The following is a 26,109-nucleotide window of genomic DNA, read 5'->3' on the forward strand; positions in this document are numbered from 1 at the left end:
ATGTCTGAGTCCTGTTTCTTACTAAGATTAACTAGATTAACACTTTGCCACCACCCCAGAGAGAGAGGGAGAGAGGAGATGTGAGAGCCCATCCCCAGTTACCCATGATATATAACAATAACATAAAAAGATTTGTTTACCTTATGTGTATGATGTTGTATGTATGCGTATACACTATAAGAGTGTCTGGTCCTCACAGAGGCCAGAAGAAAGTATGGAATCCCCTGGAACTGGAGTTACCATGTGAGTCATCATGTGGGTGCTAAGAACAGAAGCCAAGTCCTCTGCAAGAGTAACCAGTACCATTAAGGCCTGAGCCATCTTTCTGGAGTCAATTGTCACTTTTAACTAAAAGCCCCTGTGTTGTGTACACATTCAGACTCAAGAAGCCCTCTTGTATCTTCCACAGGCCTTGGGGTTAAAAGAGAGCAGAGATAAGCAGTGCTATATAGCTTAGGGAAGAGGAGGGTTCATGTGTTGTGCTCTCCTCCTTCAGAATTTTGGGTTGCTTGGACCGATGTCAGAGCTTACAAACAATGAAGAGTAAGGTGTGAGGTGCTATCTGTACCCAGACTGCGGGTAAAGCACTGGTGTCCTGGGTCAATGGCTCTCTAGGATGCCACTTCCCCAGGTTGTGGGTGTTGGGCCCTGGATCTCACATCATTCCTGGGATAAGCCGGCCTGGTACACTGCAAGGGAATCTGGCCAGAGCAGCAGTCCTAGACAGGCTGCATTCTTTCCAAGGTCTACTTAGCTTAGGTGATACCACAAAGGCTTCTAATGAGGGGATGGAGTATTGGAACTCTCAGGAACTCTGCTATCAGTTAGTTAATCATTAGGTCAACTTGTACTTCTTGATGGCTGGGCTGACTCTGTGGGATGGCAAGCTGACACTTTTGCTATTACAGAATGAATAAGAGGTGGACCTGTTGCCTGCCAAAGTGGATTCTGGCTTTCTTACCCGATGTCCTGGGGTTTTGGTCCCACGTTTTCTTCTTTATCTAGTGAGTAACAGGGGCTTAGGCTGTAAAATGTAACTCAGTTGTGACCTTCTCAGCGTAACACAGATCTCAGTCCTTTGAGTTCAGAAGTGAGGGCTCGGGGTTGAGTGCAATAGCTGAGTGCTTACCTAGTATGCAAAGGCCCCGATTTGACTCTTAGCATAGTGAAAACAAGACAACACCTGGAATCTAAGGGCCAGAAAATGAAGAAAGGAATGTTATTTCCCAAAGCTAGCCTTCTGGCTGGGCAGATGGCTCCGTGGGCCAAGTGCTTGCCATGCAAGATCAGTGACCTGACTTTGATCCCTAGAACCTGTGTGGAAAAAAGGCTGGGCATGGTGGCTCAGGCCTGTGATCTTAACACTGAAGGAGGCCACTGGGAAGATCCGTGGGACTCCCTGGCCAAACAGTTTAGTTTCCCTAGTCTGTGAATAGCAGGCCAGTGAGAGGCTCTGTTTCAAAAGGGCAGACAGTATATGAGGATGACCTCTGACCTCCACAAGCATGCATACACAAACATGTACACTCCATCATATATGTGAAGCAACACACACACACACATACACACAAGCCCTCAGTGAGTGAGTACTGTTCTCTAGAGAAGTCAAAGGGCAAGGCACCTCCTTAGCAGCTAGTATTTTGCAGTGATTGATATGTGTCATCTTCACAAGGACCTCTGTAGGTTGCACTGACTGTGTTTGTTCTTTTATGTACAAAAAAAAGAAAAAAAAGAAAAAAAAGAAAGAAAGAAAGAAAGAAAGAAAAGAAAAAGAAAAAAGAAAGAATGTGATAAAGCTGTTTTTTGTTTTGTTTGTTTGTTTGTTTGTTGTTGTTGTTTTATATGACACTCTCCAGATCCTGGGCTTTGCTCTTTCTGCCCCATGAAACTCAGTGAGGTGGAAGGTGGAAGGTATAGGGCAGGAAGGTGGAAAGGGAAACCCTGTTCAGGATCTGTGCTTTTTGCATGAGCTCCTGGATGCTGGTGGAAGTCTAGTTTGAGAGTGGGTGCACATGGTGATTTCTAATACAGGCCATTCACATCATTGTCTATCGCTATAGGTCAGTGGATTTTTCTGGGTTAAATAATCAGGATTTGGCTGGGCAGTGGTGGCCCATGCCTTTAATCCCAGCACTCAGGAGGCAAAGGCAGGTGGATCTCTGTGAGTTCGAGGCCAGCGTGGTCTACAGCGCAAGTTCCATGACAGGCAGCGCTACAATGGAAAAACTCTGTCTTGAAAAGAACCAAAAATAAATAAATAATAAGAAAAAGAAGAAGAAAGAGAAGAAGAAGAAAACAGAAATACAATTTTGACAGTTTCAAACATCTGAATGAACCAAGATAGATGGCAGGTCCCTGTCAGCTGCATGCCTTGCTTGTTGCATGGTGCAAACTAGAAGGAAAGAGCTCCCCTCCCTCCCCCCCCTTTCTCTCTCCTCTCCCCCCTCTTCCCTCTCTCTCCTCTTCCTCCCCTGTCCTTTTCTTTAAGTGGGTATATTTGGCCCTTACACCTGGTTAGAAGCCGGAGCTGGTTAGGCGTCTTCTGGTTGGAACAGAAATTGCCTGTTAGTTGTGGACTGCGTCCAAGCCCCGGAACAGCCTGTGAGGAGATCTCCATATAAATGGTTCCTGCAGGACCTCCCTTTGAATGCCTCCCTGGTCTTGGGGGTCTGACACGGAGCCAGTTTGAAGGCGTTCCAGGAATTTCCCAGAGGGCCTCCCTCCCAGAAACTTCAAAGTAAGACCAGAGCTCCAGTATCCCCTCCCTGGGGACTTCTGCCATTGAGAGGGACTGAGAAAACCTGACTTCTAGGTTCCCGACACCTTTGTCCCCATGGTGCTTTGAAACTGCTCAGACCTAATTGTTGCCTCCTCTATTGGAGCCAGCACTTGGAACCATCAGTGATCCAGGGCAGTGCTTAATTTTTAAACATGCAGATGGTCAACGTGTGTCCTGTGGTCTATAAGTTACTTCTAATACCTTTAAATAATTGAAATAAAATGATATAGATACCCTTGAATCTTGAATGTCTAAGAATTTCTGTTGTGTCTGACCTCTGACTTTTCATATACATACACATATGTGCGTGCATACACACACACACACACACACACACACACACAAACACAGACATACAGACACACTCTTTTCTTCAACTTACTGATGCTATTCCAATTCTCCGTAGCATGGATGTGAACTGTGGGATAAGATATACTTATTATAACAATCACCAAACCCCTGACAAAGCACAGCAAACAATGTTAAGAAACAAAGATGACTTGGCAGAGCAAGGTGCTATGGGTGGGCCTCAGTAGAGGCTGTGGAGTCATCTTCCCTTTGAACCGCCTCTGAACATGACAGAATGACTGTGGAAATGAAAACAATGCAGATGTTTGGGTTCTGAAGCTGTCCTTCTGTCACTAGATCAGCCAGCATTTCAGAGGGAGCTTAAACACAAACTGAGAAAAGAAAGATTCATTGGTTTTAGGAAGTAGAATCTGATACTGGTGGTTTTCCCACAGTGTGTGTGTGGGGGGGGGAGGGGGGAGAAGGGAAAGGGGGGAGGAAAGCTGCTCCTCCCCCACCACCATATCCTTGTTATGATGACAAGGTACTAATACAATTATTAAAATCATTATTACCATTGTTTACCAATTTACACAAGTGCTCTCCCAACCGCAAGGCTCTCATTGCTATATAAAGAAGGAGCCTCCATTAATGAGCAGTGATTTGGGTACCGTCAGCTGATGCTTTGATGTGTTAATTGCGCATCATTCTAATCTTATTATTAAAGAACAACTTCTGGCGGGTGGAGAGCCCCACTATAAATACTGCACGTACTGGAAATTGATCTGACTCCATGGGTTTGGAGCAATCTCACAATCTCCTCTTCTCCAGCTGTTTATTAAGCAGCTACTGTGTTCGCTGCACCTCAGCTGGCTTAGGGGATTGAGAAGATACTGCAAACGTGGTCCCAGCTATCTGATCTCAGTGTCTAGCCGAGAATATGAAAAGAATAGGGAGCAGGATTCAAAGTGAGACATGACTGCATGGTCTGTGGGGCTTTGAATGGATTACTGTATGCCATTCAGCTGCAGTTTCGTTATCAACTAGAGATAGTAGTAGAGGCAGGATAACAAGAGTTTACATACTTGGACTCCGGAAACAGATAGCATTCTGGCAGCTCTCAGCTGTGTGATCCCAGGCGTGGGATTCAGCCTCTCTGCACCTCAGGTCCCTATGCAGAAATGAGGATAGTGATAATTCCTGTTAGATGACATTGCTAGACAATTACATGACCTAATGCTGTAAAGAGCTAAGAGGGGGCCTGGTAAAAACTAAAGGTTTGGGGGCTGTGTGGAGATGGCTTAGTAAGCATAGTATGAGGGCCTGGGTGTGGATCTCCAGCAAGTAGAAAGCCAGGTGTAGGGCAAATGAGATGGCTCAGCAGGTAAAGGTGATCGCTGCCAAGCCTGACAAGCTGAGTTCAATCCCTCATCCCCCCATGGTAAAAGAGGAGAACTAACTTCTTTCAGTTGTCCTCTGATCATGACTTGTGTATGACCATCCCTTCTATAAACACAGCATAAATAAATAACCATAATGAGAATAATAAGGAAAACCCAGGAGAAGTGGTACATGCCTATAATCCCAGAGCCAGGGAGGAGGAGACAGGAGGATCCCGGAAGCTTCCTGGTCACCCAGTCCAGCTGAATCAGTGAACTTCAGGGTCAGCGAGAGATCCTGATTCAAAACATAAGGTGGGTGGGCCAGGCAGTGGTGGCGCACGCCTTTAATCCCAGCACTCTGGGGGCAGCAGCAGATAGATCTCTGTGAGTTCAAGGCTAGCCTTGTCTACAGAGCGAGTTCCAGGACAGCCAGAGCTGTTACATAGAGAAATCCTGTTTCTAAAATAATAGTATTAAAAGAAAACAAACAGCCTTCTAAGGGATAATAATAAAATAAGATAAAATTCAATAAGATAAAACAAAAACTACTAGGTGGGGTGGTGGCAGCATACACCTTTAATTAAAGCTGGGAGGGAGAGGCAAGTGGACCTCTGAGTTTGAGGCCAGCCTGGTCTACAGAGAAATTCCAGGATACTAGGGCTACACAGAGAAATCATGTTTCAAAAACACAAAAATAAATAAATAAAAATAAAACATAAGGTGGAAAGTAATGGAAGAAGACATAGAATGCTAACTTTTAGTTTTCACATGTGTATCTTTACAAGCATATACACATACACATAGTAATAAAGCTAATTGGTTTGATGAACAAATAAGCAGTACCTGTTTTCACAGTACTGTTTATAATGTTTAATAAAATAGTACACAAGATTCCCCACTACAGAACTGTATACACAACATTCAACTAATAGTGTGTATCTAGCCTGTCTTTCAAACCATGCAACCAGGAACATGAACTTATGCATCAACTTTCAAAAAACAAAACCTTATGCTTTCCTCAGGGGCACATGTCTGTAACCCAAACAGTCAGAAGGGTGAGTCAGGAAGGTCTCTGTGTGAAAGCCAGGCTGGAGGGCAAAGCACGATCCTATTAAAAAAATAATAATAATAAAATAAAACAGTAATGAAAGCACCTCATCTCACAACCCTAGCATTCAAGCCAAGCCAAGGTGAGAAGTATCATAGACTGTATAGTTCCAGCAGGCCCTGGCCAGAGAAGGCCTCTCAGGGGAGCTTTTATTAAACTGAGGAGTTGTCCTCTCAACTGCATCCAGCAGAACCTTGGACAAATCTTTGTTGGCACTGTTGACGTCTGTAGTACAGAGGATGTATCATTCAGCGAGGCCACAGAAATCCTATCTCCATGGAGATGACACTGCACTGTGGATGCAGACATATCTGGGGAAGATAAATTCCAGTGCTTCGAGTGCCCTGAGGATGAGACAACAATAAACAGAAATGGTGGGGACCAAGGAAGGAAGCCAGGTCTAGAGAGGAGCTACCCTGTGCGAGCAGCCCCCAAGTAGAGCAGTGATTCACATAAGCAAAGGCCAGGAGGCAGGAGAGCCAGCAGTGAATGGGGAGTGCAGACCCTCATCGGAGAGTGACTTAGGGTCTTTGGGGGATGCAGAGGATATTTTTTTGAGTCATGGGAGATGTCAAGATTTTGGCACAGGGAAGGGATCATGCCTATTGGATATGAGAGGGAGGTATGAACACAAGAGAGCTGCATATGAGCTAGAGGGGGCATTGGTATGAAGGGGAAAAATGAAGTTCTGGAGAAGCCTGGAAGCCAGTGGGCTTTGGAGGAAGAAATGCTGGCCTTGGTAGTTGTAATAATGGTACAGACTTCCATAACTCCTCCAAGTTTAGCCTGGACAGTAGAAAGTGCCATTTCTAGACAGGCAGGAGTTGGGGAATAGTGATTATAAAGGACTAGTGAAAGAGTGAGATGGGACAAAGGAGACAGGAGGTCAGTAAGCCATGTTGAGGGGACAAACCCAGGAGGAGATGCCTGGAGCTCAGGGAAGGTGACTGAGGCCTGGGTGGAGGCAGGGTAACTCATCCAGGGTTACCACAGAAACTGTGGAAGTAGGGGCAACTTTCTGCCTCCAACCTCAGCTTAGCCATCCCTGGACCTCTAAAAGATCTCATGCCTTATCATTCTAGGTCCCCTTCCTATGAATCTACTTTGCATCTCTTCTCTGCTTGGTATGGAAGTCTGAGCTACTTTTCATGACCATGCTAGTGAGGGAGTTTTAGTGCCTTGGATCTCTGGGGATTCTAGTCCTCCATAGAGTCTTTTATAAGTCCTTAAGACCCAGGAGCATTTGAGAGCAGCTGTTGTCTCCCCTTGACATAACCATGGGAGTCTCACTGATGACATCACAGGAAAATCTGTGCAGAATATCAGCCAGGAAGAAACACAGTCCAGAGTAGTCCTGTTTTTCTTCTCTCTTTTTCCAGAAGCAGAGCGGTGCTGGGTGCCTTAGCAGACCCATCTCTGCCAACTCAATGCTAAGGTTTTAATATTTTTCCTAACAACTTACATTTCTATACAGGAGAAAAGCTGTCATCTGGGAGCCCAGCTAACTGGCTTTGTGATCTTGGGCAAGACACTAACCTTTGGGAGTCACAGTTTCTTTATCTGCAAAATGAGGAGGTTAGTGGGATATTGGCTAGACACTCTTTGGCTCTAATGATAGGATTTCTTATAGCAGAGTCTTTCCTGTGCTCCTATTAAGGAAGAGAGGCAGAGAAAGGTAGGTAGAGTCTGCCTGCATCACAGTGCTGCCTTGAAGAACATCCCTGTAGCTTGTGGGAAATCCTTCATCTTACCCATGGGGGACCTTTGTGTGTTCAGAAGTGGGAGCTGGCAGACACTTGTTGAGCACCTACTAAGTGTCCAAGCTCAAACTTTTAGTGAATGGGAGATGATTAATCAAAAGAAGGAAGAAATTAAAAAAGAAAGATGTTTCGCTTCCTGCTCCTAATGTTCTCATTGTTTAGTCAAGCATAACATTATTGGCCACCCAATATGGGCTAAGAAATAAATGTATGATAAGTATGTTGTGTGTTTAACTCTCTTTTTTAAATGCCAGATGCTTCCTTTATCAATTTCAGAAAGACCTTGAATCCCAAACAACTTGTAAGCTAAACAATGAGGCTTTATAGTATCATTTTGAACAGATAATTGTTGAACAGATGTATTTCACATTTCAGTCCTCTCTTTTTCTTTTGTTGGTTTTTTTTTTTTTTCCAGGCAATCCTTTATAATGGTTCTTCTGATCTTTACCCTTGGAGTTGCTGCTTTTTGGTGTAACAAGCTTTATGATACAAAAATACAAAAAGAGATCCAGGCATGATCCTATGCCTGGAATCCCAGCACACAGGAGGCAGAGGCAGAAGGAGCAGAAGTTTAAGGCCAATTTCAGCTATGTAGTGAATTCAAGGTCAGCCTAGCTACTAAACAGAAACAGGTCTGGCATATAGCTCAGTTGATAGAATGCTACTCTAACATGCATGAAGCCTTGGGTTCAATCCCCAGCACTACATATAATTGGACATGATAGTATACAAATGCAGTCCTAGCACTCAGAAAGCAGAGGCAGAAGGATCAGAATTTGAGGTCACTCTTGGCTATGGAGTGATTTTGAGGCCATCCCAGACTACAAGAGACCTCATCAAAATAAGTAAACAAAACTCATGGACATCCTGAAGAGATGCTGTTACCTTCCATACTTTCAATGATGAAATAGATGCTCTAGGCCATATGGCCAATGGTGGTCACTAAAGCTGGCTGGGGTTTGATCTTCATCAATCAACTCCAGATCATAAATGTTACTGTCTAGACTATTTGAAGAGTTAAGATAAACACAAATAAGATACGGTAAGGTAAGAAAGGGTGATGATGGCACACTCCTTTAATCCTAGCACTTTTGAAGCACAGGCAGGCAGATCTCCAAGTTCAAGCCCAGCCTGGTCTACAGAGCCAGCTCCAGGACAGCCAGGGCTACACAGAGAAACTCTGTCTCAAAAAACACCAAACCAAACCAAATCAAACAACAAGAAACCCAAAACAAAAACAAAACAAAACAAACAAAACAAAACAAAACAAAACAAACAAACAAACAAACAAAAAACCCAAACTGGAAAAATAAACAATTAACTAAGCAGGTGAGCAGGTGCTGTATTTCAAGGCTTGTCCTCAGCAAGGCTCACTGTAGTTGTAACAGTTCTCTGGGTGGGGTTGGGAGTAGGATCTTCAGGAGATGTCTAGTCATGGCAGTATCTATCACATCACAGACTGGAGGAGTAGCACCAACAGGAGTGGATTTGTGACCATGGATATCGGTTTGTCTCCTCTTATTCTCTCTAACTCTATATAGATTTATGCTTTCTTCATTACAGTGAAGCAAGAAGGCCACTGCCAGATGCTGATGACTCAAGCTGGATTTTCTCCAGAGCCACTAGCCAATAAATTTCTACTAAAAGTTACCCAGATTCAAGGAGACCAGGCTGCCCTTGAAATCACAGAGATCCACCTGCCCTCTGCCTCCCAAGTGCTGGGATTAAAGGTATGAGCCACTATTGCCTGGTGGTGCTTAACCATATTATTATCACTTTAAACTATTGTTGGCATGACTGACTGTTGTGGAAGCTGATACAGATATTAAATAGTGTGTTTATGGATCATTTGCAACCAGATGAGAACACTCTTAGGGTATTCTATCAACTCAAAATATGCCAGAGTTTACAGAGTGGAAGAAAATCTTGACCAAATATATATCTGACAAGGGATTAGTATCCAAAATATGTAAAGAACTGAAAGACCTAGACCCAAAATGAACAAACACAAAGCTAAGCCCAAATCATCCAGTTAATAGATGGGTAAGTGAATTGAACAGATAGTTCCCAAAAGAAGAAACACAAATTGTCAGAAGAAAATGTTCTACAACTTTAAGCATAAGACAAGTACAAATTAAAACAATACTGAGAGCCTGTCTCACCCCAGTCAGAATGGCCACCACCAAGAAAACAAGCCACAGTCTGGCTGTGGGTATGACGAAACACTCCTGTCATCCCAGCATAGCGAGGCTGAGGTAAGAGGGTCACAAGCCTGAGACTATCTTGGGCTACATAGTGAGTTCCAGGCTAGCTGGATAGTTTGAGCTGCAGAAGGAGATCCTATTTCAAAACAAACAGACAAAAATAAATAGATGACAAAAAATACTGATAAGGGACAATAATAAATTGATGACAAAAAAAAAATACTGATAAGGATGCAAGGAAGTGGGCAATTAGGAATCCTTACCTACTGATTGGAGGAGAGTGCAAACAGGTGCAATATGGAAATGTGTGGAGAGTCTTCCAAAAATTAAAAATAGAAGTGATATGTGATCCAGCTATACCCCAGACCCATCCTAAGCCAGCATACCACAATCACATGGTCATGTTTATTGTTGCACAAGAGCCAAGATCCAGAACCAGCCTAGATGCCTATCAAACTGTATAAAGAGAATTTGATACCTATATATACAGTGAAGTTTTTTGTTGTTGTAAGGAGAATGGATAGGCCTGGTATCATTATATTAAGGGAATTAAGCCACATAAAGAAAAGTAAATATTGTGTGTTCTCTCTTATTTGCTGAAGCTATATTCGCAGTCAGAGGGAGAAAAAAGAGCACCGATAGGAAGGGACAATGGAGGACAATGGAGGTGAATGTTACCAACGATACAATGATATACAAGGACCATATGAGCAGAGATATATATGAAAGTCCTATATATGAAAGCCATTATTTTGTACAATTACTAAAATGCATTAGTAAATAAACAATAATCAAGTATCAGGAAAGATGTGGCGTGCACAGTGTGAAATGACAAACATAAATGACTGTAACAGTGTAAAAATGATACACAGCGAGCCCAGCATTAGCCAGTGCTTATTTCTAGACTGGCTGTTATTTTATTTTCCTTGCTTTTTGTCTGTCTTTTAACATGGGTGTGTCTGACTTTTATAATAGACAAAACAAAAGCTATATAAACTTCAAAGCTGGGTATTATTTTTGTCACCTAAAACAGAACAGGAAAGTAATCGTGTGTGTGTGTGTGTGTGGTATGTGTGTGTATACGTGTGTGGTATGTGTGTGTGTGGTGTGTGATGTGGTGTGTGTGTATGGGTGTGTGTGTGGTGTGTGGTGTGTGGTGTGGTGTGTGTGTATGTGTGTGTGGTGTGTGTGTGTGGTGTGTGTGTGGTGTGTGTGTGTGGTGTGTGTGTGTGCGGTGTGGTGTGTATGTGTGTGGTATGTGTGTGTGTGTACGTGTGTGGTATGTGTGTGTGTTGTGTGTGATGTGGTGTGTGTGTATGTGTGTGTGTTGTGTGTGATGTAGTGTGTGTATATGTGTGTGTGGTGTGTGTGTGTGGTGTGTGTGTGGTGTGTGTGTGTGGTGTGTGTGTGTGCGGTGTGGTGTGTGTGTGTGGTGTGTGGTGTGGTGTGTGTGTATGTGTGTGTGGTGTGTGTGTGTGCGGTGTGGTGTGTGTGTATATGTGTGGTGTGTGTGTGTGTGTTGTGTGTGTGTTGTGTGTGGTGTGGTGTGTGTGTATGTGTGTGTGGTGTGTGTGTGTGGTGTGGTGTGTGTGTATGTGTGTGTGGTGTGTGTACGTGTGTGGTATGTGTGTGTGTGGTATGTGTGTGTGTGGTGTGTGGTGTGGTGTGTGTGTATGTGTGTGTGGTGTGTGGTGTGTGTGTATGTGTGTGTGGTGTGTGTGTGTGGTGTGTGTGTATGTGTGGGTGTGTGTGTGTGTGTGTGTGGTGTGTGTGTGTGCTTGTGTGTGTGGTGTGTGTGTGTGTGTGTGTGTAGTACCTGGGGAGGGAGGTAGGGGGTGGATTCCAGGGAAAAAGTCAGAGATGGTGATGGAAGGGGGTCCTTATGTCCGTGGCTCCTGCCCCTCCTCTAGAGCTATCTGGAAAGGTGTCTAGGGAACAATCTGGGGAAATGTCAGTTTCTAGCAGTTTAGGGGCACTGGTGTCCAGAGCAGTCAACAGTGGCTTTGATCTGGTTAACCTCTCCAGGGTCAGGCTGCTCTGACCTGTGCTCTCACCCCAGAGCTGCAGCTGGGTCATCGCTCCTATTGTTTTATAGCCCACATTAACTACCAGCCCAAAGAACAGGCTGGCTTGCTCCCCACAATACTGTGTCCCTCCAGCCCAAGCTAGCAGGCTTTGTTTCCTCCCCGGGGCTCCCTTTGTGCCAACTCAGGGGGAAAACACTTGCTTCTGCTTCCTCACACCAATGGCTTCCTCCTCTCCCAGTTCATAAGCACTTTATCACCGTGACCCTGGGGGTTATTTGGGACTTTGATCTTTTGTACCTAGAGTCTAGTTTCCAAGATGCCACTGAAGCTAAGCAGGTACCTACAAGTGTGCCGTGCCATGGATGTGGCAGGGTCAGGAGTTTGGGAGCACTTAGCTAGCTGAGTTTTGGTATCCAGGTAGGATCGGCTTCATGCCGGTGGGGTTTTAAGTCCCCCTTTGGATGAAACACTCTAATTGAGCCTTCTTGCATTTTCCACACTGGAGCCTGAGAGTATTCAAGGACAGGATAAAGGATTTTCTTAAAGACCTCCAACCTGTCCTGCTGTCACTCGGTACTTATCCTGTCTCATTCTCCATCACTAGCTCTAGACCCTTCCCAGGACTCTGCCCTCTCTAATATCTTGTCATCTACAGCAGGGTTCTCAACCTGTAGTTCACAACCCCTTTGGGGATCAAATGACCCTTTCACAAGTGTCTCCCTGAAACCATTGGTAAACACAGATATTTACAGTATGGTTCATAACTAGCAAAATTACAGTTATGAAGTGGCAATGAAAATCATTTTATGGTTGGGGGTCACCACAATATGAGAGACTGTGTTAAAGGGCCACAGCATGAGGAAGGTCGAGAACCATGGCAGTCCCTCATTAGTATAGCCTCTTCCCCACTTCAGCACAGGGTTTCTCTCTGACAAGTAACCACTTCCCCTCGTAGCTGAGCGTAGTGAAGGCACATGCGGTGCCTTCTTTGTCAGATGCCACCACTCACTGCCCTTCCCAATAGGGACAAAAACCATGCAGTGTTTCATCATTTCGGGCCAGCTGTAGGATGGCTTCTGATACTTTCCCAAGGTGTTTTAGAAGCTGCAGAGATGGCTCATCAGTTAAGAACAGTGTTTGTCCTTCTAGAGACACTGGAATAAATTCTTTGCACCCATATGGTAACGTGCAGCAGTCTATAGCTCTAGTTCCATGGGATCCAATGCCTCTTCTGGCCTCAATAAGCCCCAGGCATACTTGCAGGCAAAAGACCCATACACATAAAATAATAGAGAAAAAGAAAGGAAGAAATTTTATAGCATAGACAGGAGTAAATGTAGTGAATGGACCTAATTTTTTGAGTTAAGATCTAGGGTCTTGAAGTGATAGAGATAATGAGAATTACTTGATGAATTTTTTTTATTAGCTAATTTTTTTTCATTTATTTTATATACCAACCACATTTGGTGAATTTTTAAAACCAAGGAAAGGTTCAATTCATTTGTTATTTTATTTTAGTGTAGTTTTTAAGACAGGATGTCGTTTTACCAGAGGGGGAGCCCAACATAGGCAGAGTCTAGTATCCCTAATCTTTCACATTTCTAGAATTCCAACACTCAGGAAATAGAAGCAGGAGGACCAGAAGTTAAAAAGTATCCTTGCATACACAGCACGTTCCAGACCAGCCTGGGATACCACAACGTGTATGCCACAATTCATAATTTATATGGTGCTGGAGATCCAGCCCAGAGTTTTAGTCATTCTACAGAAGAGCTCTACCAACTGAGCTACCTGCCCAGCTCTACTTCCTAATTTAAACAAACGGATTGGAATACTTCCCCGGGATTTGCTCCTTTGTAGTGAACTCACACATATGGGATAAAACAATCTACCAGGAGGTGTAGGGGCAGGTAAACTCTGGGCATGCTGAATTCCATCTAGAGGAAGAAAGCTGCACCCTAAAGCCAAGGCTGAACTTACCAAGACAGATGTAAATGGTCCCGAGAAATTTATTAGGCAATAGTGGGTAGTTTAGGAGCCTCAATCCACTTCCTCACATAGAAATGCCAATTAATGGTTATGGAGAATTCCACCAAAGCATTAAGCAGCAGCTAAATGCATCCTTCTATCTGCTCGAATTTACAGTATTGACATTCATCCCTGTACCTCTTCGGAGCCTGCCAGCTCTGTCCCAGCTCTGTTCTGTACCAGATTCCTGTACTGTGCCAGTGCTCTAGGAATCCACCTAGAGTCCCCTCTGCACTAGGTAGAACCACAGCCCCTTCTACCCTCTTCAGTCCCAATTTACCCTGATCCAAAAAGGTTGTTGCCCACCCCCACTGAGCTCATCCATTCATCTGTTTTGTCATTTGCAATCTAGAAATGATTGTCAGCCAGTGAGTTGTTTTTATGTATTCATTCCACAAATGCTTTGCTAAACACTTGGAATGGTGTTAAGTTTTTAGGAGATAAAAAGTGAACACAGGGTGGTCTCGGCCAGGAAGAAAAGGATTTTAGTGTGGTTGGTCTGTGATGAGGCCACCTGGGATGTTTTGTGATGAAGAAGACCAAACACTCCAGTGGGGTGTCCTACGAAGGGGCCAGAACTGTGTATGGGAGTGGGCAAAGAAGACATGGGCTTTGGTGGATGACACTACCCTTGAAGGTTTCTGGAAGGTTAAAGAAGAAATCTAACTGGTGAAGAAAAAAATGGGAAGAAAATTCTGTTGAGTTCATAACGAAGGTGGATGATGGGAAGACCCTGGGATTAAGGAAGGGGCGGGGGTACAAGTGAGGGAGGCCCCAACCCTTGATTGACTATGGCCTTTAGGCACAGGGATTGTCTGTCAGTATGGTCTATGAGCTGGACTCACCCATTGTGTCCTGGGGATGGGCACACACTGGCCATCATTTCTTGACAGGCTACCCCAGGATCTCCTTTACAAATGGTCCAGCTAAACATCAAACCTCACCATCTTCCCCGCAAATGCTTTGCCTTATCTGCAAATAAATTTTGAGAACACTTACTGCCTCCAAACTGTCCATGTGGTTCTGTTGGGTGGCAACCCCCACCCCATCCTCCACCCCGGATGTGTGCATAGTTGCCTCTGAACGTGCTGTCTGGGATCTGTAGAAAGATAATTATTTGCCTTTCTCGTAAGGGAAAGCTAATTATTAGAAAGGATTCCAGCATAATTACACAGTTAGGCTCCGTGTCTTTGTACATATTGCTTCCTGGCAAAGATGTCCCAGTTATCCTGGAGCCATTGTTAGAGGAGGGAACTACCATTTCTGATTGTCTTTTGATTTCTCACCCTTTTGCCTGCCTTTGATTGATTGGGACAGGTGGACTGAGTCACGTTCTGAAGGTTAGGAAAGGGAGTGTCCTATAGATCACTGTAAGAAAGACACCCCTAGAAGACCATACCCTCTCTTTCTTAATCCTCAGAATGTGACTCATTCTTCCTGCTGTGTTGTGGCCCTTCTTTGCCTGTGGGACTTTGTGTAGAACTTGGGTCTCTGACTGGACAGCTGGCCCTTTCCCCATGGCAAGGAAAGAAGTAAGGAAGCTGGTTTCTGGTGGGGCTGGGCCAAGCCATGGAGCTTATTTCCACATTTGTTGTGTGCTAAGGATGGAGTGGTTAGTTGTCTCTCACCTAGGAGGGTGGAATGAAGGGGATAGTCTCCAAGGGCAGCAGCGCTCTCAGCTGTGTGGGGTGGGGATGAGGGGTGTCACCAGAAATGCTGTATAGCCTGGAAAGCTGATCCTTGTCCAGCCACAAACCAGGGGTGTTATGAGTTATTTTTCCCCTGGCCTGGGCCCACCACCACACCATGCCCAAATAACACACAGAGACTCTGTATTAGATATAAATGCTGTTAGCCTGTTACTAGCATTTCTTATTGGTTAGCTCTGTCTTAAATATTAACCCATGTCTATTAATCTAAGTATTTCCACGTGGTCTTATCTTACCAGAGAGAGGGCCTGGACCTCTGTTCTCTCCAGTCTCTACATCTTGACTCCTCCCTACTACTTCCGGAATCCTCCTTGTCTCCTAGTCCCACCTATCTTGTTTTCCTATTGGCCAACAGTGCTTTATTTATTAATCAAAATGAGATACATATTTACAGAATGACATCTCCCATCACAGGGGTAACTCTAACACATAAGCAAAGAGCTACTGATGACTGACTACCTGCTAGCTGTAATGTCTCCATGGCTTTCTCTGTAGGGAGGAATGGGCCAAGGGAACCAGATGAAAGCTCAATGTAACCATGTTTGTAGAAGCAAGTGAAATATGAGCTGGAGGAGAGGGACTGCTGTGTTGAATTGGTAGGGACTCTTGGGCACAGTTGTGTAGCCTCTTCATACGGGAGAGGGATCCTCCTTGCACCAGGGATTTGAATCACTTCTTCCTATTTTGATATTGTGTGCAATCTTTAAAGTCTATGTATTTTGTGTGTATGTGTGAATGTGTGTTCATCTGTGTGATTTTGTGGTTGTATGCATGTGCGTGTGGAAGTCAGAAGTTGATATTGTGTCTTCTACCAGCCCTCTCCACCTCAATTTTATTACATTTATTTATTGTTTCTCTCTCTCTCTCTCTCTCTCTCTGTGTGTGTGTGTGTGTGTGTGTATGTGTATGTATTGGAATCAGATGATCACTGAGGCAGTCAGTTCTTTCCTTCCATCATGGGGAGGGGGTCCCTGGGATCAAATTTGGGTTGTTAAGCTTGTCACCAAGTGCCTTTATGGCCACATTTTTTTTTGAAACAAGATCTCCCCTGATTCTGTAATTCTTAGATCCAGCTAGACTGGCTGGCCATCAGCCCAAGTATCCTACTGACTGACTGTGCTGATTTTTTTTTAATGAGTTCTGTGGATCCAAATCCAGGTTCTCATACTTTGAAGGCAGTTGCTTTGTCACCAAAACCATCTTCTTAGTCCTTTGTTTACTTTAGCTCAAGTTGTCATCACACTTGCTATGTAGCTAAGCGTGACCTTGAACTTCTGGTATTCTTGCATTTACCTCTGGGCACGTGTCACCAGACATAGTTCCAGTGGTGCTGGGGATGGAACCCAGGGCTTTGAGTACATCAAGCAAGTTTTCTACCAACCAGTACACTTAAGTACACTTAGTGTGCTGTTTTGTTTTGGGTTTTTTTTTTTTTCCACATCAAGAATCTTAAACCATTCAACCTAAAGTCAACCTTTGACCTAGTGTCTCTACTTAAGAAAATTTTCTGAAGGAAATAGATACATAAACAAGGATGTCCCGTATTGTTTATATATTATGGGAATAAGATAAGGCTTCAAGAATGGGGGGATTCGCTCTGCTACATTCTCATAATAGATTTTTTTTTAACACTAATTGAAAGGATGTTTATGGACCCTATTAAAAATACAGGGAAATGGTTATGTTATATTAAGGAAGAAAAACAGGATATAAAATTAGACATTTAATCACAATTGTGAAGACAATGTCGCAAAGCAAGAGCAACGCAATTAAACACGGAAAAACACTAGAGGTGTTAAGTGTCTTTGATAGAACAGTAAGGAATTAGAAAATAACGCTGATAAAACATTGAACATAAGTGTTAGCAAGACTTCTTCATCAATGCAAAATAGCCTGATAAAATAATTAAAGAAAGAAAACACTTCTATTCCCTCATGGTTTCAGAGGGCTTACCCAGCCCATTATTGTAAGGAGGTCATGGTAAACTTGGAAGCTTAGATCAGGGCAGTCAGAAAGTAGAAGAGGGGAAGGGACCGGAATATGGTTCGTCTTTTCCTGACATACATTCTTTCCAGGCAGAACCTATCACCCACCTCCATTTTTTTTTTAAACTAACTTTTAATAATGCCATCAGATTATGAAAGAATATATCTATTGATTAGGTTAGATCCCTCAGGACGTGGTCATACCACATCTCAAATTTCTTCAATTTGGAGCTGGAGAGATGGTTCTGTGAGTTATATTCTCATCAGATGCCTCACAACTAATTGCTTGTAACTACTTCAACTTTACTACACCAGTGGCTCACACCAAGTTCCAGGATTTGCCAGGACCTACAAGACCTTGAACTTGTAAGAAGTAAACTTACATCTATCTTTTTTTGTTGTTGTTGTTTTTGCTTTGTTTTTTTTTTTTTTTTGTTTGTTTGTTTTTTTGACAGTACCTCATTATGTGACCCCAGCTAGCCTGAACTGGGTAGGAAGACCATATGGTTGGCCTCAAATTTATGGAGATCAGCCTGTCTCTGCCTCCTGAATGCTGGTGTTAAAAATGTATGCCATTATACTGGACTGTTAAAGGTTCTGCAAAACGATAAAATGGTTTAATTTCTAACTTTAAAGTTTTGGGGAAATGGGAACCCTAAGTGGTTTCCATAGCCAAGTCTAGATTAATGATCACTATCAAATCCTGTTCCCTTTTCCTTTCCTTTTCTTTCTTTTTCTTTTCTTTTTTGAATTTGGGATTTTATCTATTGAAAATGAAGTTTTTTATTTCTTTGTTTGAGACAAGGTCTCTCTATGTATCCCTGGCTGTCCTGGAATTTGAACTCAGAGATACACCTGCCTCTGCATCCTGAGTGCTGTGATTAAAGGTGTATACCACCATACTTGGCCTGAAGATGAAGTTCTAGAACTAGCCCAGAACCATAGACATAGATATTCAAACATGATCCTGTGTATAGAGGGCTTGTTGCCTAGGAAGGGTTCAAGATCTGTTGACTCCTATTTGGGGGTTCTTAGTCACCAAACAACTAAAGTCTCAGCTACTTCTTCCTTGTTGACAGAATTTCACTGGTAGCAAGTCCTAGCTGTGATGTTCCCAGTTTTAAATTGGCCAGTTTGGTTAAAGGCATGGCATGACAGGCAGCCTTCATTGTGTGAGCAAACAGTAGATTAGCCCCACAAAGGAGAATGCTGCAGTACTGACCCATGCTAGCACCAACGAGAATGTCCTCCTCCAGAACAAAGAAATCAGCAGTCACTACAGCACTCAACTGGGGGCTTTCTCAGGACCTAAGAGGTAAATAAGGCTCATTCTCTCTCTCTCTCTCTCTCTCTCTCTCTCTCTCTCTCTCTCTCTCTCTCTCTCTCTCCCTGTCTGTCTGTGTGTGTGTGTGTGTGTGTGACTCACAGCTGACAACTGGGCTCCCAGGAAGGTGAGTTTAAGGGTTTTCCTTTGGCTGTTCACCTGCATGATGCCACTTTCATGAATACTTTGAGGTTTTTTAGCTATAAAAGTTGTCCATTGTTACTACATAGGTGTTTCACAGGGGTGGGTAGACCAGATGGCTCAGAGAAACCCTAGGTACCTCAGTAGGGATAGATGATCAGGATCTGGAGGGTTATCAGGGAAACGACCTTGGCTAGAAACAGTGACTCCGTTCTACCACAAAGCTTCCAATGCTGCAGTCTTTAGAGTTCTTAGGCTTCATGGTCCCTTTGTATAGATGGACTGACTTGGGAGGTCATGCTTGCCAGCACTGCTTGTATTCTTACTAGGTCAGTTTCATAAGGATAGTTAAGTTATCAAATGTTTGCTTTGTTCATACTGAGGACTACAAGAATAGTGGATACCAGAGACCAGCCCCAGGTCCTCAGAATTTGTGTTTCATTTACTTGTTATTTTGTTGCTGGTCTGGAACCCATGGTCTAATGCATATGAAGCCCCTGATCTATCATTGAGCTACATTCTTCAGCTTCTTATATCTTTTGAACTATGATTTTAAGCCTAGGTATGATTAGGATTAAAGTAGAGCGAATCTAAAGGTCTACCTCGTTACAATTGGGTAGGAATGGAATGGAGTCTGCAAGAAAATAATAGCTAGATATATGATGTGTAGGACCAGAGAGTAGGGGCTGATCTTTTCATTAAGAAAAGAGGCAGTGGATGAGATGACCTTCAAAGACACTTCCCACCTGGGAAGGGAGTCAATGGCCACTCTTCATGACAGGTATGGCATATTCACTTATTGACACCAAAATGCTGTGTTGTGATTGAGTTGAAATTGAATAAGTAAACAAATTGAGCCACTGCAAAGCCTAACTAAGAACCAGGTGACTATCCACACATCTGCCTGTAATTCTGACCTGTGAAGGCTCTTGATGTCCTGTCTACTCCAGGTGCTGCAAGTAGGGCAAATCTCCCTACATGTCTTCATAGATGGAGACTCTGCAGCTCCTAGCTGCCAGCTTTGTAAAGAACTGGGGATGCTGAAGATATGGCTCAGTGGCAGAATGTTCACCTAGTATGGGCAGGATGGGGGGGGGGTTCCAGCCCTAGTATGAGTGAGAGAGGGTCCCCAGGTATCTGTTTCTTGACTTGTAGACCCAGGTTCTTTTCCTGAGCCACCCGAGATCTGATCACACTCCAGGCAGGGCTCTCCAGCATTTCCTGCCTCGTATACAATTCTGAGGATTTATTGTAGCTGGGATTTTGTTTCAAGCGTTTAATATGATTAGTGAACATCAAATATCAAAAGCTTATCTAGTAAACACCTCCCACCCATGCCATGGATGTTATGGTCAGCTTCAGATTGAAGTTGAGTCGAATTTCAAAACAGATGCAATTTCAAGAGGCCAGAGAGAGGCCGCCCACATCTGCCGCTGTGATCTTTCGTGTGCAATAAATGGCATTGTTGGGGATCTGGGCTGTAAAACTCAGCCAGGTCAGCAGGACCTAATCACAATGCAGGAGCTTTCCGGGAGGATTTTTAAAAATGCAGTCGCACACACTGTGGCCAGTGGACAGTCTGGTGGGATAGGACCAAACTAGCTGTTTAAGGCTGGGATGTTAAAAATCAAACAGTATCTTCAAGCCAAATGCAAGTGATACTCTGAGCAGCTGGGCTTTCAGGGATGATACTGGCAGGAAGGCAGACATGGAGGGGTTGTAAAGAGGATGTTGTCGTCTCCTGACTCTCACCATTTTATTTATAAGATGCACATTTAAAAGAATTGTTTAGCATATTTAAAAAAAATTGTTAACTCCCTTCAGAATAGAAGTGTAGGATGAGCCTAGGCTGTGCTAGTCTGTTGTGGCTAAAATAGGGCATCTTCTTGCCTATGTCAGGATGAGTGATTAGGCTCTGTCTAGTGTTTCTGAGGACTCTAGGAACAGGACATGAGTCTTTGTGGGTGTACATGCATGAGGGAGCAGGAGCTTTTGTGTCTGTATTAGTGTATATATGTATGGAGTGTGTGTATGTGTGAGAGCAGGGGCTTGTGTCTGTGTGGGTGGACATGAGTGTGGAGGCAGGGGTCTCTGTGTCTGTGTGTGTCTATTGTAGGTGTGCATGTGTGTGGGAGCAGAGCTATGTGTGTCTACATGGACATACATGTGTGTGGATGCAGGGGCCTGTGACTTTGTGTTTGTGTGTGTGCGTGTGGGAGCAGGGACTTAAGTGTTTGTGTAGGTGTGCATGTGTGCGTGAACAGCGGTGTGTATGTGTCTACTGGTGTATGCTCATGTGTGCAGGCAGAAGCATGTGTCTCTGTGTGGGTGTGCCTGAGTGTGGGGGCAGGGAATATGTGTGGGAGCAGGGCGCTGTGGAAGGGCTCATCCCAACAGTCCACCCACCTCTCTTCCCAGCCACAGCCCTGTTCCTCCTAGGGGCTAATGTTTCTCTAGGCGCCACAGTCCTGTGGATTTGAGTGACCCGTTCCAGCTGTTTCTGGCAGTAGCTCTGAAGCTGGTGGTCGCCCAGCGGGTGGCAGGGTGGGTTACAGCGTGGAAAATGCGTTCCTAATGGGGCAACAGCTGCCACCAGCCGGAGCTCCCAGAGTCAGTACAAGGGGAGAAACTGCTCTCTGTTGCAGGCACTGGTAAATTTCACCCAGAAAGGAAGATTTGCTGCTTCCAACAAGGGTGCAATTTGTCTGCTGAGATTCCTAGAAGCTGATGGGAGGGTGTGATGGCTAGCCGGCAGTGTGAAATTCACTGACCACTCCTTTGAGAGTGCCCACTCTGTATTCCAGCTATGCCTGCTCTGGCCAGACCTGCCCCACCCACAGCCTGCACAGACCCAGAAAGACTAACAGCATCTGGGCTCTTCAGGAAGGAAGCCATTCTACCTACAAATCTGGGGAGGGAGCATGCACACAGCTAGCACACAAGGATTCTCAAACTGAACCTGGTGGAAATGGAGAGGGAGTGTAGGATGGGGGAGGTGGGGTTTCCCAAACAGCCCTTTCCTCCAGAAGTCAGTGAGAGACAATCCAGGCTACAGACTCAACCTTCCTGCTGAAGATGTATTTTCCTTTCATTTATCATTCATCAAAATCACAAAAGCATCACACTTGAAACTTGCTGCAAGGCTTCCTAAGACACAGGAATTCTTCCCTCAGCCTGTCCTGGAGGTGACAGCTTTGAACTCTTTGTTGACTCCTGTCATTTTCCCAGTGCCTCTCTTAGCAGTAGAGTGTGTCTTGATGTGACAGTTTAAGGAACAATCTGTTAACTTCTTAATACGGGTATGCTGATTTTCTTTCTGTTGTTGTGATAAAATACCTTGACAAGAAGCAACTTCAGGGAGAAATGGTTTATTTTAGTTCAAAAAATTCAGGTTACAGTTCATGGCAGAAGGGACATGGCCACAGGAACTTAAAAGGGGTGGTCAGACTCAGGAGTGCAGAGGTGAATGCATGAATCCTGACTTGCTGCCTTCTGCTGAACTCTATTGATTCAGATTTATCCACTCTTTTGACAGTTACGGCCTGCTTGCCAGCTGGACATGGTGATGCATGCCTTTAATCCCAGCACCCAGAAGGCAGAGGCAGGAGGATCTGCAAAATGAGATCCAGGATACCCAGGGCTGTGTTACACAGAGAAACCCTGTAGGCGGGGTCTTCTGTCCCACCATCCATTCTCCAAATAACAACATAGAGGTTTATTATTAATTATAAGTGCTTGGCTAATAGCTTAGGCTTGTTACTAACTAGCTCTTTCAAGTTATATTAACCCATATTTCATATTTATGCTCTACCATGTGGCGGCACCTTCTTTTAGCATGACATGTTTATCTTCTTGCTCTTCATCTGGCTGTTGACTCCACCCTCCTTCCCAGTATTCTATCAGTCTGGCTCTCCCACCTCAGCACTTCCTGCCTAGCTAATGGCCAGTTGGCTCTTTATTAAACCAATGAGAACAAAATGTCTTCACAGTGTACAAAAGCATTATTCAACAGCACAACCCTGTTTCAAAGAACAAAACAAAACAACAACAAAGAACAAAAACCCAACAATAATAATAATAACAAAACCACAAACAAAAACCCACTCTAACTGCTTGCCTAGGGAATGATGCCATTCACAGTGGGCTTGGTCATCCCATGTCAACTAACTGAATTAAGACAATCATGCATAGAATACACAAGGGCCAACCCAACTGTTGACCATTTCTTGTTAAGACTCTTCCCAAGTATGATAGTTTGAATGAGAATGGACCCCATAGGCTCATATGTGTGAATACTTGGTCCCCAGTTGGTGGAACTCTTTGGGAAGTATTGGGAGGTGTGACCCTGTTGGAAGAGGTATGTCACGGATGGGGGGTTGGGGGGAAGGTGGAGGGTATGGGGTGGGGACAGACTTAGGCTTTGAGGTTTTAAAGATTCTTGCCATTCCCAGTGTGCTATCTTCTTCCTGCTTTTGAGTCAGATGTGAGCTTTTAGCTGTTCTTATAGTCATGCCTTTGCTCTGCCATCATGGACTCTAACCCTCTGAAACCATGAATACAAGTAAACACATTCTTTTAGTAGTTGCCTTGCTCACAGTGTTTTGTCATAGCAATAGAAATCCTAATTAAGAACCAGGTGATTTTAGGTAATTTCAAGTTGACAGTTAAAGTTAACTATCATGGGGGGGGGGGATGTGAAAATTCTCTCATAATATCTCTTTTTCCATTACTACCTGTGCCATAGTTTGATTGTTCGTTAATTAATTAATTGATTTGGCAATGCTAGGATTGACTCCAAGGCCCTGTGCATGCTAGGCAAGAGCTCCATTATTCCAAACACTTGGTTCCTTGAGACAGGGTCTCATTAAGAAATTCAAGTTGAGTCTGCTTCCACAGCCTCCTGAGGGCTAGGATAACATGGTGTACCAACATTCCCACTTTGGGCTGTTTTTGTTGTTTCTGTTCCTCAAGGCTGGGGTTAGGGTTATGCTCCTATGCAATTTCTCAATGGTAGCATTCTGAGATTACCAGCTATAGTTGAATGGTTTGGAGGTATCTGGGTTCTTGGGGATAAAATAGGATGTGTGGCTGGGGCTCAGTGCTCTATTTCAGTTTTCTCAGTGTACACATTTTCTTGTTAACTCCGAAGCAAAGAAAGGCTTTCATTGTTTCAAGTCTAGACTCTAGATTTTTTTTTTTTGGAAACATGATTTTTTTTCTTTAACAATAATATGCTCATTATAATACATTTTGAGTGGTATATGCATTGCATCTCCTAAGAATGTCCCCTACTACTGATAATATGGACAAGGGAAGGAATATAAGAAACAGAAAGAGGAGCTCATAAAGTTGTAGTCAAGACACGATAAAACAGTTTCTTGGTAACTTGTAGAAACATGGAATTTGAGGCTAAAATTACCCAAGAAAAAAATGCTTGGCACATCTATACCTACAAATCAGTCAGATGTATTTCACAGGGCAAGACAACTCTGCAAAAGCTTCCCTTTCTACTCTTTGCAGTACTGTGGGAGAGGCAGCTAGCTGGGATTAGAAACACACTTCTCACAGAGCTCAGGAGACCCTGGAGAGGTGTGTGTGTGGGGCACATAAATAATGGAAGAGCTGTGGCAAATGCTTTCGAATGAGCCATCTGTCCCTGGTGCAGAAAGGAGCCATGAAAACATGACCCTAACTGCATGGTCTAGCACAGGAGAGGGTCTGTTACATTTACAATAGATACCAAGAAGAGGATTGTGCTCTACACATTGTGCTGTTCAAAAATACCTGTCTTTGGATGTGAAATGGCTCACTTTGCAGATGTGCAAACCAAGTGTCATACTCCCAGCCATATAATAGATCCATGGTGAGTAGATCCATAGATATCATGGTTTCCTCCCTCTCTCCCTCCCTCCCTTCTTCCCTTCCTCCCTTTTTCCTTCCCTCTTTTGGGAAGTCAGAAAGGGATCAATTGAGATTAGTAATCATGGAAGGCTTCTAGGGAAAGTGGAAGTGCAACTCGGTTGCACAGGAGTTGAATATTAACCCAGAAGAAGAAGATCTGGCATTTTTAAAAAATGGGGTATCTGCCAGAAGATGCTAGGACAACTAGGCAGGAAGAGTCTAGAGTCAGGGAGCTAAGTGAAGAGGTTCTTGTATTTGTGGAGGAGAAGATCTTGGTCTGGACAAGTAGGCCAGGGCCTGGAGAGATGTCTCAGTCATTAAGAGCTCTTGCAGACCACCTGAGTTTGGTGGCATCTCTATTTTACAGTTTAAGAAGCCTGCAGCTCTTGGGGACCTGTTACCCTTTTCTGTTCTCAGAGGGCACCTGCACTCACATGCACATAGGTGCATATAATAAAAAAAAGAAAGAAAGAAAGACAGAGAGAGAGAGAGAGAGAGAGAGAAATAAGAAAGAGCAGAACAATGGAAGGGGAGGGAAGAGCTAAGGGAAGGAAAATTAAGCAACACTTTGATCTAACAGCTGATATAACAAGGCAGTGGCTGGATAGGGAGGGAAAGTTTAGGTCTATGCTAATCCCAACTTCCTGGCTTAGTTACCTATCTGGGTGATGATGACACTTAATGGGAGAGAATAGTAAAGAGAGGGGAAAGAGGGTGAGTCTAGGTTTGAACTTGTATCTACCTGACCTCATATATCCTTTTTTTTTTTAATATAAAAGTTTGTATTTTTCTTTCAAAGTAAACTCCTTGAAAGCCATGTGTATTGAGATTAGCCTTGTCTTTTAAAGGAATACAACTTTAGAAAAACTGTGTGCCTCTTGTCCAGAGTCCCCACAAAGAGATCCATAGTTTCTGTCTCCCTTAGAGCATGCTGTTAGATTGGGCTTCTCTGCCCCTAAGGATGAGAGGACCAAGCCTCATTTCCCCAGGCAACAGGGACCTCTCTGAAGGAGCTAAAGCCCTTCCTTGTGTTCCTCCACAGCTGAAGAGTGAAGGTGTTTTTTTGCTTTGACCCATGAGAAAGCAATCTTTGGGGTTTTTTAGAGTGACCAACATAGACTCAGTTCTATTAAGACCATCAAATTAGGAAAGAATAAGAAGATGCTCAGAAAGGTGACCTTGGGCCATGGCCAAGGCCTCCAAATGCCTTCTGAATCATCAAAGACAGATTGCATTACTGCCAGGGTAGTTGTGATACCAGGCCTGGTTTGTGATGTTTGGAAGCCTCTGGGATGAATCACTTAAGGAAATGTATTTCATTATTTATTTATGTTCACACTTTGCTGACTTCAAAAGCAAGCCACAGATAGCATGCCATATATGTGTGGGTATATAAATGGGATTTTGTTTGAATTTCTTGTGAAAGTAAAGTGTTCACTGTCTCAACATCATTGTCAACAAAAATAATTCACC

The sequence above is a fragment of the Phodopus roborovskii genome, unplaced genomic scaffold (assembly GCF_943737965.1).
Source record: "Phodopus roborovskii unplaced genomic scaffold, PHOROB, whole genome shotgun sequence".
Classification (NCBI taxonomy): domain Eukaryota; kingdom Metazoa; phylum Chordata; class Mammalia; order Rodentia; family Cricetidae; genus Phodopus; species Phodopus roborovskii.